This window comes from Sus scrofa, chromosome 8 (genome assembly GCF_000003025.6).
Source record: "Sus scrofa isolate TJ Tabasco breed Duroc chromosome 8, Sscrofa11.1, whole genome shotgun sequence".
Taxonomy (NCBI): domain Eukaryota; kingdom Metazoa; phylum Chordata; class Mammalia; order Artiodactyla; family Suidae; genus Sus; species Sus scrofa.
The window spans coordinates 135250761-135264351 of NC_010450.4; the positions used below are offsets into that span (position 1 = coordinate 135250761).

General features: G+C 46.5%; 1 protein-coding gene across 1 annotated transcript in view; it reads left to right on the plus strand.

Moving 5' to 3' along the window:
- Positions 1-13591, plus strand: part of PLAC8 (placenta specific 8) — a 28331-nt gene continuing 14740 nt past the window's right edge. The window contains exon 1 of the mRNA XM_003129352.4: positions 1-158. The gene's annotated coding sequence lies outside the window, so the exon portion shown is untranslated. The remainder of the gene's footprint in view (positions 159-13591) is intronic.

The following is a 13591-nucleotide window of genomic DNA, read 5'->3' on the forward strand; positions in this document are numbered from 1 at the left end:
CTGGATTGCACTGGCCAATAAAAACCTCTGAATCTGTCCTTTGCATTACAGGCTGCGATGAAAGTATGCTGGCTTCTCTCTCTCCAGCATCTTGCACTTCTAGTGAGAATCTCTCTCGAGCCACAAGACACAGCCTGCCCAGAACCTCTTTCTTAACTGTAAGTACACTGAAATGAAGCACTTCCTTAAAAACTGATCTTAGCCCTGAAAGAAAGTTTTCTATACAAGTATTTAATTTCCTTGTTTTTATTTCTCATCTGCTGTATTTTGAGGGTCAGCTGAAAGACCAGCACTTGTTATCTAACTGCTTAAAACTTACTGAATGCCGTCAAATTCAGCAAGTGCCAGGCAGATAGGAGTGCCACGCTCTTCAAAGGAGCGTAGGATAGTCTGGGATCCGACTGCTGCTTTCAGCAGCAAACTCACATTAGGTACCGTGTTGACTAGTTTGAGCAGCGATTTTGATCTTTACATCATACATAAACATGTGAACTTGTGCTGGTCTCATTTCTTTGGCTGTGGAAACTGTTTTGCTTTGTTTTTTCTCTGTTAGAAGCAGAAGACAGGATTTTGTAGGTTTAGCTGATGAATCATGAGAAGCCTTGAATTTTCGTATGAAAGTAAGAAAAACAAACGAGCACGCTTCAAAATTAAATCCTGGTGCTTTATTTATGTGTATGAAGAAAGTCACCCTTCCCGTCTCACCTTTGTTTGCTTTTGAGATGAGAAGTGATGGAATGGAAATGCTTCGATCAAAGCAAAAAAGTTAAAATTTAATGTTGAAAATCACTAGAAAGAAGAGGAAAATCTAAGTATATATTTCATACCTGGATTGATTAATACTAATAATATCGGTTAATATTAATACAATCAATGTAGTACACTAATGCTATTTGTTAACAAGATAATGGGCTATCTTTCTTTTTTTTCTTTTTTTTTTTAGGGCTGCACCCGCAGCATATGGAGGTTCCCAGGCTAGGGGTCAAATCTTAGCTACAGCTGCCAGCCTATACCACAGCCACAGCCACATCAGATCTGAGCCGTGTCCACAGCCTACACCCCAGCTCACGGCAAGGCCAGATCCCTAACCCACTGAGCGAGGCCAGGGATCGAACCTGCAACCTCATGGTTCCTAGTCGGATTCGTTTCCACTGCGCCATGATGGGAACTCCTGGGCTGTCCTTCTTAAGAGTGAGGGGCCAGGGGGGTACGGTTAGCTGCAACTGAGACTGATGGGTGAAATGCGGATGTTTAAAATGGGAGCCAGATTGGCAAGGGTTCCGGGCGTGAGGTTATTCCGGGAAGGCGGTCTTCTAGAGAAGGGCGTCCCCGTCTCTCTTCAAAGCTCATCCACCCAAATCCCTGTTTCCATTCCTCCTGCCTCCGTTTCCCTGGGTGGCTCCGCCAACCATTTTTTTATCACTCTCGCTGCTCCTGTGGGATTCGAGCCGGCAGGACACGCAGCCGTCGTGTGGCCATCTCTCAGTGCCCGGTGGAGCTGCCGGCCGTGGGGAGGGAACGCCGGGCTCTCCTTAAGCCCTGCCACATCTGACACGGGCGCCCGGTAGATGGCTGCTGAAGTGCATTGGTTCTGAGTTATTCTTAACAAAAGAGAAATGAAAACGCCCAGGGCCGTGAGCTGCAAAGTGTGTTCTGGAAGATCACGCCTGAGATGCGTGAGCTCTGCACGGGCAGGCAGCCCAGGGGCGAGTGGGCGAGTTCAGCCTGTGCTCCCGGGGAGGCTGGAAGCCCTGGCCTGGGCTGCATCTGCCCAGAGACGGGGATGGCATTTTCCAAATGCTTATCAAGCTGCGTCTACGCAGACGGGCCAAATTTCTCGACGTGACAGCCCCCATGGCAGAGGGGCAGCAGCCCGAGGGTGCTCCGTGTACATTCCTAGACCCCAGCCCGTCCCACCTCCATCGCAGCCTCAGGCCGCAGAGTTCCCAGGAATCTGCCCCGTAGAGCAATTCTCCACGTGACTTTTACACCCAGTAATTGTTGAAGACCTCTGAGCAGAGGAAGACAGGCTTCCAGACAAGGTCCCAGAAATTCTTAGAAATATTACTGCACATCAAAGTGATTTCAGGGAAGTTGTCTTTTGTTACCTTCGACTCCTGCCGCCGATCTTTTACCCTGAATGGTGACGGTTAAGTACCTTGGGTATTTGATGACCGACGCAAAGAGATCCGCAGGTGTCTGGGACATTTTGTGTTTGCTCCTCTTTTATATTTTGTTGCAACCTATCATCTTGAAATGATATTCAAACCACAGAGCCACAGAGGAGTGTTCGTTCTTGCTTCTCTCTCATAACTCTCGGGGAAGTATGTCTTGAAGAAGACATGTCACGTGAGCAGTTACAAGACCTCTTTCAGAATAAGCTAAACTAGTCAAGCAGAAGCCTGGGATGCTGGTTTCCAGCGCTGCTCGTCTGGGCCGAGCTGGACAGAACCGCCTTCCCCACAGCTGTAGGTGACCTTCACTACAGATGAACTTTGAAACCTCCTGGGGCCCCTTCTCTGCTCAGTTGTCTGTGCTGAAGTCCACAGAAACACCTGCCTCTCCACAATTTTGAAACTATAAAAGAGGAAGTGAAGAGCAGTGAAAGAAAGAGAAACTGAGAGTTTCGATTTGGGGGCTAAGGACCACAGAGGCCACACTACTGAGGATGGAGACTTTTGTTCAAACTAGCTGGCAGGAGTTCCCATTCGTGGCTCAGTGGTTAACGAATCCAACTAGGAATCATGAGGTTGTGGGTTCGATCCCTGGCCTCGCTCAGTGGGTTAAGGATCCGGCGTTGCCGTGAGCTGTGATGTAGGTTGCAGACACGGCTCGGATCCCAAGTTGCTGTGTCTCTGGTGGCTACAGCCCTGGTGAGACCCCTAGCCTGGGAACCTCCATATGCCTCAGGAGTGGCCCTAGAAAAGGTAAAAAGACAAAAAAAGAAGAAGAAAAGAAACTAGCTTGCAGTCAGCACATGGATATTTTGGGTAAAGCTGCTGAATGCATCTTACTATTGATTGGACCTTGAAGAGGCTCAGCGAGTGCTCCAGTCTCAGGCTGCTAGAGGGGCTAACAGCAGCCCATCTCAATCTACACCTACTTAGAGCCTCCGCTGGTGAGGGGAGTCAGGCGAAGGATAGCATGACCATCACTGCAGGCAGCTTATTCCTTCTGGAATCTTCAGAGCGCTGTGATTATATTGAAAATCACAGCACATTCGTTCCCGCTGCGGTGCAGCAGAATCGGCAGCACATCTTCAGCGCCAGGACAGTTTGATCCCCAGCTTAGCCCAGTGGGTTAAAAGGATCAAATGTTGCCAAAATTGTGACATAGAGGGTAAGTTGGTGGGAGGTTGCCGCTGCAGCTCGGATCTGATCCCTGGCCCGGGAACTCCATTTGCTGCAGGGCGGCCAAAAAGAAAAAGGAAAAAAAAAAAAAAAATCACAGCATAGGATTCTAGAAAAATAAGCAAGTTAAATGACTATTTTTTTTTTCCTAAGAAAGATCGTGGCCCAACTATTCATTCATTCATTCAGCTAATCTTTACTGAATGCCGAGCATTGGCGAGGGTTAAGGAGAGAAAAATACAGACAGCTATAGGATAATCAGAGTGACCCTTTTTTTTTGGTTAGTCACTGGATTTGCTTTTTGTTTCTTATAAAAGGAATAAATGCTAATTGTAAAAAAATTTTCAGACAGTGCACAAAATTATAAAAATAAAAGTAAAAAATCACTCTCAGCCAATCACCTTGTGATAACCACCCAACATTTTGTATAGTCTTTCCTGTTTTTTTCCTGATATTGAGTTATTCAAAGGAAATGCAAAAGAAAGTTTGAATATCCGTTTTAAAAAACATTTCCTGCAATGCCTCTTCTTCCCTGGCCCCAAATATGGGAAGCCATCAGCCCTAGCTATGGTTTCTGTCATGTGAACACTGGGGTTTGGGATACAGGCGGTGTGGCAGTCAAAGGAGTTCTGAGAACTGCCACGGCTTAACTGATTTCCAGGGCTGGGTACCAGCTTGTGTCCGTCGTGCACCAGCTGCAGCTGGCATCACGCATTGAGACCGTGGTAGCAGGCCTGCTAGTGGGCGCCTCATGTGCGCCAGGCCCTGCGCTAACCTTTTGAGCTACAGCAGCGAACACAGCCCACAAAGATTCCCTGCCCCGGTAGCGCTTACCTTCAGGATTGGGAGCTGCTTTTCCCCCAACCAAGCTCATTACTGTAAAAAGGCTGAGCCACAGAAACGGCATCGTTGCGATTTCTTTACTTCTTTTTTGCATGAATCGACACACGAGTTTGTTTAGAGAGCCGGGACTGCTTCCTGATAAACTCAGAAGTCGGCATGTGCCCTAGAAATAGAAGTTGGGCGCACCTAAGGTGTTAAAATCAGCCAGGAGGGAGGCGAGGGCTGATGGTGACCGGCTCACTGTTTCTCTTCCCCGATCAGAAGTGGGCTGATCAGCGCCCCCATCTGACGAAACTTTTAAACGGTGTATTATAAATGCCTGGGTCGAGCGGCAGCCAGGCGGCCAAGGGGCAGGGGTCCGGGAAGGAGCCGCGCTGGACCCCGTCCCGTCCCCCGGGCTCCGTGGCGTCGGACAGCAACCTCCCGGCGGCTCGGGGTCCCCACCAAGGCCTGGGCGTCCAGCCTCACCCAGCGACGGGGACCAGCCCGGGGCCCGGCGGCTCGGGGTCCCTCCCCTTGGCCTCGAGGTGCGGCCGCCTGGAGCAGGCTGTCCCTCGATAAGCGGCCACCCTGCCCGCAGGCTCCGTGCCGGCTGCCCTGGAGATTTCGGGGGCAAATGCGATCCGGCCCCAGCAGGGGAGCCAGCGGGGTGCGCAACCCAGGTACTGGGAAGCCACCTTCCGCGCGCCCGTGCCAGGGCCAGTCACCATCCTGCGGCGAGCTGTCAGCCCAGGCGAGAAGCCCGCCCCACCCGCCGCCCTGCCCGGCTGAAGCCCCGGCCCCGGCCCCGGGAGCCACACGTCCCGCGGGCACAGGAGATGGGGGCCCTGGGCGCTCTCTCCCTAATCAGAGGGGCCGCGACAGGTTTGATGGCTTGGCTCAGCCGGACACCGACCTGCCCCTCTGCACTCGCACTCCCCCGTTGCCGTCACGGCCCCCTGACCCTCCCTTCGGCAAGGGAGCCCACGCCCAGCCGCCGCTGGGCATCCCACCCTTCGGGAGAGACGGCTCAGCCCTACAGCGGCACAAACAGGGCAGCCTGGAGGGATCGTGCCCCACCCCCGCCCCAGCTTTTTGGTCCCTTGCCAGAACCTTTTTTCCGCCCTGTTTTCTGTGCGATCCACAATAGTTAGTCTCTCTTCGATTGCAGAATAGTAGTGAAAGACCATAATGGCACATTAAAAAAAAAAATTAGAAACCACTCTAAGGCGTGTAAATGGGCAAACCTAATAAATTTTAACTAAGGTTCAATTATTTGGAATGTGTTTTCTGATGTTGTATACAAAAAAAAAAAAGAGAGAGAGAGAGAGAGAGAGAAATTCTTTAGAATGGTTCCTGAGATGGCTCCTGAGAATTAGCTGGTAGGTGGATTGGGGAATACATTTTTACAGCTTTTGTAACAGATTGCTTTCCTATTTTTCACTCTAAGTCCTTCGGGGACTCTCCTCTTCCTATATTCTCTCATGTTCTATTTTGTTATTTTTTTTTAAATAATTTTACAAAATGTTACCAAATGAAGTGGAAAATGTCACAAAAGGCAGACAGGAGTTCCAGTCGTGCGTGGCTCAGTGTAATGAACCCGACTAGTATCCATGAGGACACAGGTTCGATCCCCGGCCCCGCTCAATGGATTAAGGATCTGACGTTGCCCTGACCTGTGCTGTAGGTCGCAGATGCGGCTCGGATCTGGCGGCTGTGGTATAGGCGAGGCGCTACAGCTCCAATTCAACCCTTAGTCTGGGAACGTCCATGTGCCACGGGTGCAACTCTAAAAAAACCAAAAAAAAAAAAGAAAGAAAGAAAAAAGGCAGACAATAGCAAATGTTAGGCACGATGATTGCACCCGCAAACAAAATGCAGCCATTTGGGAAAAGAGTTTGGAGCAGTTCAAAAGGCTCACCATGGCCTTGGTGGTAGAGAGGTGAGCGCGGCTGCCTTCCAAAGTGCTAAACATGAATAGCCTTTTGAGCCAGCAACTCCGCTTGTAGGCATAGACGCAAGAGAAATGAAAACAAACATCCACACAAAAACCCGTGTGGTGTGCAAATGGTAACGGGAGCAGTTATTCATAATAACAAAAAAGTAGAAACAACCTGAATGTCTGTCAACTGATGAATGTGGATAAACGCGGGATGTTAGAGCCACACAAAGGACCATTATTCAGCAGTCAAAAGAAAGTACAAAGCCGTATGCTATGACAAAGGTGAACTAGGAAACCTCATGCTACCTAAAGGAAGTCAGTCGTAAAAGACCAGGTATCCGCTGATTCTGCGGATATGAAATGACCAGAATAAACAAACCAATAGAGACAAAAAGCAGATTAGAGGTTGTTTGGAAGCAGGGGAGGCAAGAGGAAATGGGGAGTGACTGCTAATAGATACGGGTTTTCTCCAAAATTACATTGTAGTGATGGTGATGCAATTACGAATACACTAAAATCACTTACCTGTATCCATTTTAAAAGAGTGTATTTTATTGTATATAAAACATATCTTCTTCTTTTTTTTTTTTTTTTGCCACACCTGTGGCATGGAAAATTTCCAGGACCACAGATCAAACCGACACCACAGTGACCCGACCCACAGCACTGGCAATGTCGGATACCCAACCACTGAGCCACCAGGGAACTCCCAGAAAATGTATCTTGATAAAACTTTTTTTTTTTTTTGCTTTTTAGGGCCGCACCCACGGCATATGGAGATTCCCAGGCTAGGGGTCAAATTGAAACTACAGCTTCTGGCCTACACCAGAGCCACAGCTACGCCAGATCCAAGCTGCATCTGTGTCCTACATCACAGCTCACAACAATGCCGGACCCTTAACCCACTGAGTGAAGCCAGGGGTCGAACCCGCAACCTCTTGGTTCCTATTCGGATTCCTTTCCACTGCGCCACGACAGGAACTCCTAAAACATTTTTTTTAATGGTATACAGAGTCCCCATATATCCTTCACCTGGCTTTCCTGGTGACAGTTTTACGCAGCCATAGCACAAATGCTGAAACCAGGAAATTAATGCTGATAAGCTGCAATCAACTAGTTAATCTACAGATCTTATTTACATTTTACCAGTTGTCCCACTAAGGTCCTGAGGAAGAGAAAAGCAGCCTTTGCCATCCTGGAGCTGTCCCAAGGTTGTGAGCTAGGCTTTGGCGTTGCTGCAAGTTGGCTCAGCATATGCACACCAAGGCTTTTTTTTGTTTTTTAAGATATAATTTATAACATCGTATCATTTCAGATGTAGAACATAGTGATCTGATATTGGTGTATACCGTGAAATGACCACCGCAGTAAATCTAGACACTGTGCCTCAGCGCACAGGTGCAATTTTTTTTTCTCCTGTATAAGAACTTTTAAGATTTATTCTCTTGGAGTTCCCATTGTGGCTCCGCAGGTTATGAACCTGACTAGTATCTATGAGGATGTGGGTTGGATCCCTGACCTTCCTCAGTGGGTTAAGGATCCAGCGGTGCCGTGAGTTGTGCTGTAGGTCATAGACACGGCTCGGATCTGGCATTGCTGTGGCTGTGGTGTAGGCCGGTGGCTAAGCCCAATTCAGCCCCCGGCCTGGGAACTTCCACATGCTGCGGGTGCGCCCCCCCCCCAAAAAAAAAGATTTATGTTCTTAGCAACTTTCAAATAGACGTTGAAGTATTACGAACTGTATTTACCTCGTTATACAGAGCATCCCCGCGGCTTATTTATTTTACAGCTGCACAGTTTGTATCTTTGAGCACCTTCGCTCATTTCATTCACCGCCCACCTCTCACCTCTGACAACCACCACCAATCTCTTCTCTACCCAAGCGTTCGGTTTGTTTGCTTGTTCTATTTTTTTATTTTTTTATTTTTTTGTCTTTTGTCTTTTCCAGGGCTGCACCCACGGCATGTGGAGGTTCCCAGGCTAGGGGTCTGATCAGAGCTACAGCTGCCAGCCTATACCACAGCTACAACCACGCCAGATCCAAGCTGCGTCTGCGACCTACACCACAGCTCATGGCAAGGCCGGATCCTTAACCCACTGAGTGAGGGCAGGGATCGAACCCACATCCTCATGGTTCCTAGTCGGATTCGTTAACCACTGAGCCACAACGGGGAGTCCGTGTTTGCTTGTTTTAGAGTCCATGTGTGAGATCATGCGGCCTCTCTTTCCCTGCCTGACCTGTTCCTCTTAGCGTATCGAGCTCTGCGTCCAACCATGTTGTCCTTCACACCAGGCCTTGCTCTTGTCCTCTCGAACAGGAACGATTTCACAAGAGAGCATCAACGTCCGATGAGACCATGATGGAGCAAGATTAAAAAAAACACAAGCACCAGCAAGATAAAAGCTCTCCATTCATATTTGAACACAGATGATCATTAAACACTCTCCAAGCCACAAAGTACCAACATTTCCCGCTCCTAATACGAGTGATTGGTGTTTCTTTACCTGCTGCAGGGTTAGGCTTGCTCTAATCACCGCCCAGAAGACTTACCAATGTCTCCACTTTCAATGTCTCCACGTCAATATGCCCCATGATTGATAACATTAACTTCGGTCCCTTTGCTAAGATGCTGTCTGCCAGATTTCTCCACTAGAGAGTCACTCTCTCTCCCTTTGTAAGGAGTTGGTAGCCTGTGGGGACACACTTTGAGACCAGGCAATTATCTTCTTCTCATTGCACTTTCAAAGTCTAATTTTAGCATCTTTCCCCAAGTCTTGCCCATAACCATTTTAACGGTGGTGTTTTGCCACTCGGAGGCCTTGTGTTTCCATCACTCCTGCGTTAATGGCAATTCTATCAAAAGAAAGCTCTATCCCTCCTCCCTCATTTGAAATGTGTTCTTTCATTGATGTCAGTATAGACTTATAGATAATTACTTTCCTGTAGGAGTTACAATCCAATATTAACATTATTTGGTAATTCAAATTGTCCCAGACTGAGCCATTGGAAGAGGCATCAAGTTGGCTCTGAGGTCCTGTCTCTACTCTACTTTTGAACCCTTTTTTATTTTTTGGTTCCGCAAGACATTCCAGGGTTAGTGTGTATTTTCCTCACCCCAGCCGTAGAATCAGTCATTTCTCCAGGGAACTCAGGCTCTTTTTATTGGAAAGTGGCATTTAGAAACCAAGATTTGGGCATACAGTGCATGCATTGATACTGGGTTGTTTTTGCTTCTAGGTCCTTTCAATGAAGCAGACTAGGAAGTCCACTCATGTATTCATACATCTACACACAATTCTATATCTGTCCGTGTGTGTTGTAAAGCTATTATTTATTGCCTCTGTGGCTCTCTAAGTGCTGTTTTGAACTTTTACTGAGTCATTGCCTATTTCTGCATATCCATCCCCAGCATGTGTGTTCTTAAGCCTTATAATGACTTCTCCATCTTAGCCTTCCCCCCCTTTCCATGTTGACCCAGTCACATTCAAATTATCGGCAAGAATGCTTCCTGCATGCCCCAGGCTACCCCATTCGTGACCCCTAGTAAAGGCATTTTCTTTTTTTTTTATCATTTATTTATATTTTTTTCTACTGTACCCAGTTACACATACATGCATACATTCTTTTTTCTCACATTACGTGTTCCATCATAAGTGACTAGACAGAGTTCCCAGTGCTACACAGCAGGATCCCATTGCTGATCCATCCCCGAAGGCAACATTCTGTATCTATTTACCCCAAGCTCCCAGTCCCTCCCCCTCCCCTCCCCTTCCCCCCTGGCAACCACAAGTCTATTCTCCAAGCCCATGATTTTCTTTTCTGTGGAAGGATTCCTTTGTGCCGTATATTAGATTCCAGATATAAGTGATATTATATAGTATTTGTCTTTCTCTTTCGGACTTACTTCATTCAGGATGAGTCTCTAGTTCCAACCATGTTGCTGCAAATGGCATCATTTTGTTCTTTTTTATGGCTGAGTAGTATTCCATTGTGTATATATACCACATCTTCCTAATCCAATCATCTATCAGTGGACTTTTCCTTTGATTTCATATCTTGGCTATTGTGAATAGAGCTGCAATGAACGTGCAGTGCATGTGTCTTTTTCAAATAGAGTTTTCTCCTGATATATGCCCAAGAGTGGGATTGCTGGGTCATATGGTAGTTCTATGTACAGTTTTCTAAGATACATCCATACTGTTCTCCACAGTGGTTTACCTGCTTACATTCCCACCAACAGTGCAGGAAGGTCCCTTTTCTCCACACCCCCTCCAGCCCTTGTTATTTGTGGACTTTTTTTGTCTTTTTGCCTTTTCTGAGCCACTCCGGAGGCATATGGAGGTTCCCAGGCTAGGAGTCTAATCGGAGCTGTAGCCTCCGGCCTACACCAGAGCCACAGCAACTCGGGATCCGAGCTGCGTCTGTGACCCACACCACAGCTCACGGCAATGCCAGATCCTTAACCCACTGAGCAAGGCCAGGGATCGAACCCACAACCTCATGATTCCTTGTTGGATTCGTTAACCACTTTGCCATGTCGAGAACTCCTATTTGTGGACTTATTAATGATGGCCATTCTGACTGGTGTGAGGTGAGCCTGGCTCTGCTCTTTCCGTGTCCATTACCAAACTTCAGGCTCCTGGGGGGCTTTGCATGGCCCTGTGGGCATCCCATGCCTCCCTTGTCAGGACCTGTGAGGAGAACAAATTCTTCAACTTCATATGCCTCTCTGAGTGGAATTTCAACAACGGTGTTGGAATGATCCTTCAAATCCCTACAAAAGGGATTTACTCCTCCATTTGCAACCATAGAGGGGCGGCATATGTATGCCTAAACAACCGTGAGTTCATACCCCGGACTCGATCCAACAGGACTCACGCTAGCTGGCCTCCTTTCCTTATTTGTAATTTCTTTGCTGACAGTGAAAAACCTCAGTCTCATCCACAATATATTTATTTGTTCATTATATATATACAAACATATATATGTTTCAGAGTTGCCAATCCATTACCCTGTAAGAAACAAGTTTACTCACTAGAAAACAATATTTGTGTGAGTTATTTTTGTCTTTCGCTTTATATTATCCTTTCAAAATACTTTCCAAAGTTATGTAGGTCGCCTTTATCTTCTCCAGTTTCTTCAGTGTGGTTATTATATTAATGGTAATAAGGTCGGTCTATTTGTTACTGTTTATATTGTGTCTGGGGCTCCTTCCGCATTCTGGTTGATTTCAATTATCCCTTTCCGTGTTGACTTGACTTGTGAAATACGAGCATGACTGGAAGAGTCAGGGACGTACAAAACGAGCCGTGCCCCGAGTCCTCCTACTCCAATGCCATCTCTCATTCTTTCCATCTCATTCACTCTGAACACTATGCATTGCACTTGTGTCTGGTTTATTCCTCCTGTGATTCGAATCGCGCAATTGAACAGATACATGTGTGTTTGCTTACATCCCTTTCTCACATGAAGGATATCATACCATAGATATTCTTCTATAAATTTCCCCCCTCATATCCTGGAAGTCATTTCGTAACAGTTTATAAAGTCTATCCTCATTCTTTTATTCATATATATGTGAATATTATATATATTTATAAATAAACATGAATATATATATTGGCCATGCCCACTGCATGCAGAAGTTTCTGGGCCGGGGTTGAACTTGAGCCAGGTCCTTAACCCACCAGGCCACCAGGGAACTCAATTATAGCTTTTTCTAATAGCTGCATAACACTCTGTTCTGTGGGTGTACCATAGTTTATTCAACCTCCTGCCTATATATTGCGTACAATTTTTTTTCCAGAAACAAACAGGTCCACTATGAATAACCTCATGCGTATGCCTTTTTGTTTCGTTGGAGGCATATTTTCAGGATGACTTTTTAGAGGTGGGATTACTCGATCAATGGTAAGCATAAATACAGTTTGTTTAAGTATCGCCAGACTTCCTTTCCAAATGGTTGTCCAGTTTGCCTTCTCCCCAGAAATATATTAGAGTGCCTGTCTCTCCACAGCCTTGCCAAAAGAACGCGTTGCATGCTTTTTAATTTTTGCCAATCTGAGAAGTGCTTAACTTGCATTTCTTCAATATTGAGCGAGTTTGAACATCTTTTTTATATACTTAAGGGTCATTTTCATGTCTTCTTTTGTGAATTATATGTTCCTGCCTTTTTGTCATTTTCTCAACCTTGGGGCTTCTAAATTTCTCTCATTTTGGAGTTCTTTTTTAATACTTAATGTCAGATTTTGTCCTTTTTTTTGTTTATTGATAATCATTTTCTTAAAACCAGAAGGAGTTCCTGTTGTGGCTCAGCGGTAACAAACCTGACCAGTATCCATGAGGATGTGGGTTCGATCCCTAGCCCCGCTCAGTGGGTTAAGGATCTGGCATTGCTGTGAGCTGTGGTGTAGGCCAGCAGCTGCAGCTCCAATCAACCCCTAGCCTGGGAACTTCCATATGCCATGGGTTCAGCTCTTGAAAAAATAAATAGGAGTTCCCGTCGTGGCGCAGTGGTTAACGAATCCAACTAGGAACCATGAGGTTGCGGGTTCGGTCCCTGCCCTTGCTCAGTGGGTTAAGGATCCCGCGTTGCCATGAGCTCTGAGCTGTGGTGTAGGCCGGCGGCTACAGCTCCAATTTGACCCCTAGCCTCGGAGCCTCCACATGCTGCGGGAGCAGCCCAAGAAATGGCAAAAAAAAGACCAAAAAAAAGAAAGAAAGAAAGAAAAGAAATAGCAAAAAGACAATAAATAAATAAATAAATGAATAAATAAAAAAAACCTAGAAAAATATGTAGTGTTTGCATAACACACTCACTAATGAGAAGTACCTAGAGTAATTAATTTTCTGATGGTGATAATGTTCAACAGCTGCAAACATTTTAAGCTTCTCCCTTCTTTGTAAAAAATAAAAACACAATTCATTTGATCCTCCTCCAAAACGACTTTCACATGAGGTGGGTGCCGGGACCCAGAGGACCACCTATAATCATATTTGCAATTAGCCTGGGCCGACTTAGACATGTGGGAACCATTTCTGATACACTTTCAATTGTGTGAAGAAATATACAAGAGGTTACTCTGCTTCACAGACTGCTCTCTCGTTTTGTGCACCGGAGCTGCCAAACTAGCCAAGCAATGCCACCTGCCTTTTATTTTTAATGCCCACACCTGCAGCATATGGAAGTTCCCAGGCCAAGGAATCCTAGCCAACAGCTGAGACCTATGCTGCATTTGTGGCACCACCAGATCCTTTAACCCACTGTACTGGGGTGGGCATCAAACCCGCAGCTCTGCAGCGACCGGATCCTCCAAAGTTGGATCCTTAACCCACTGTGCCACACCCAGTGGGGACGCTGGTGTTCTCTGTAATATATCAATCATCTAATCAGTAAATGATTTTCCTGATTTTTGTGAGCTGCTCCAGCAAATGAATCGAAAGGTCATGAGAACCTCTGAACTAGTTGGTCAGAAG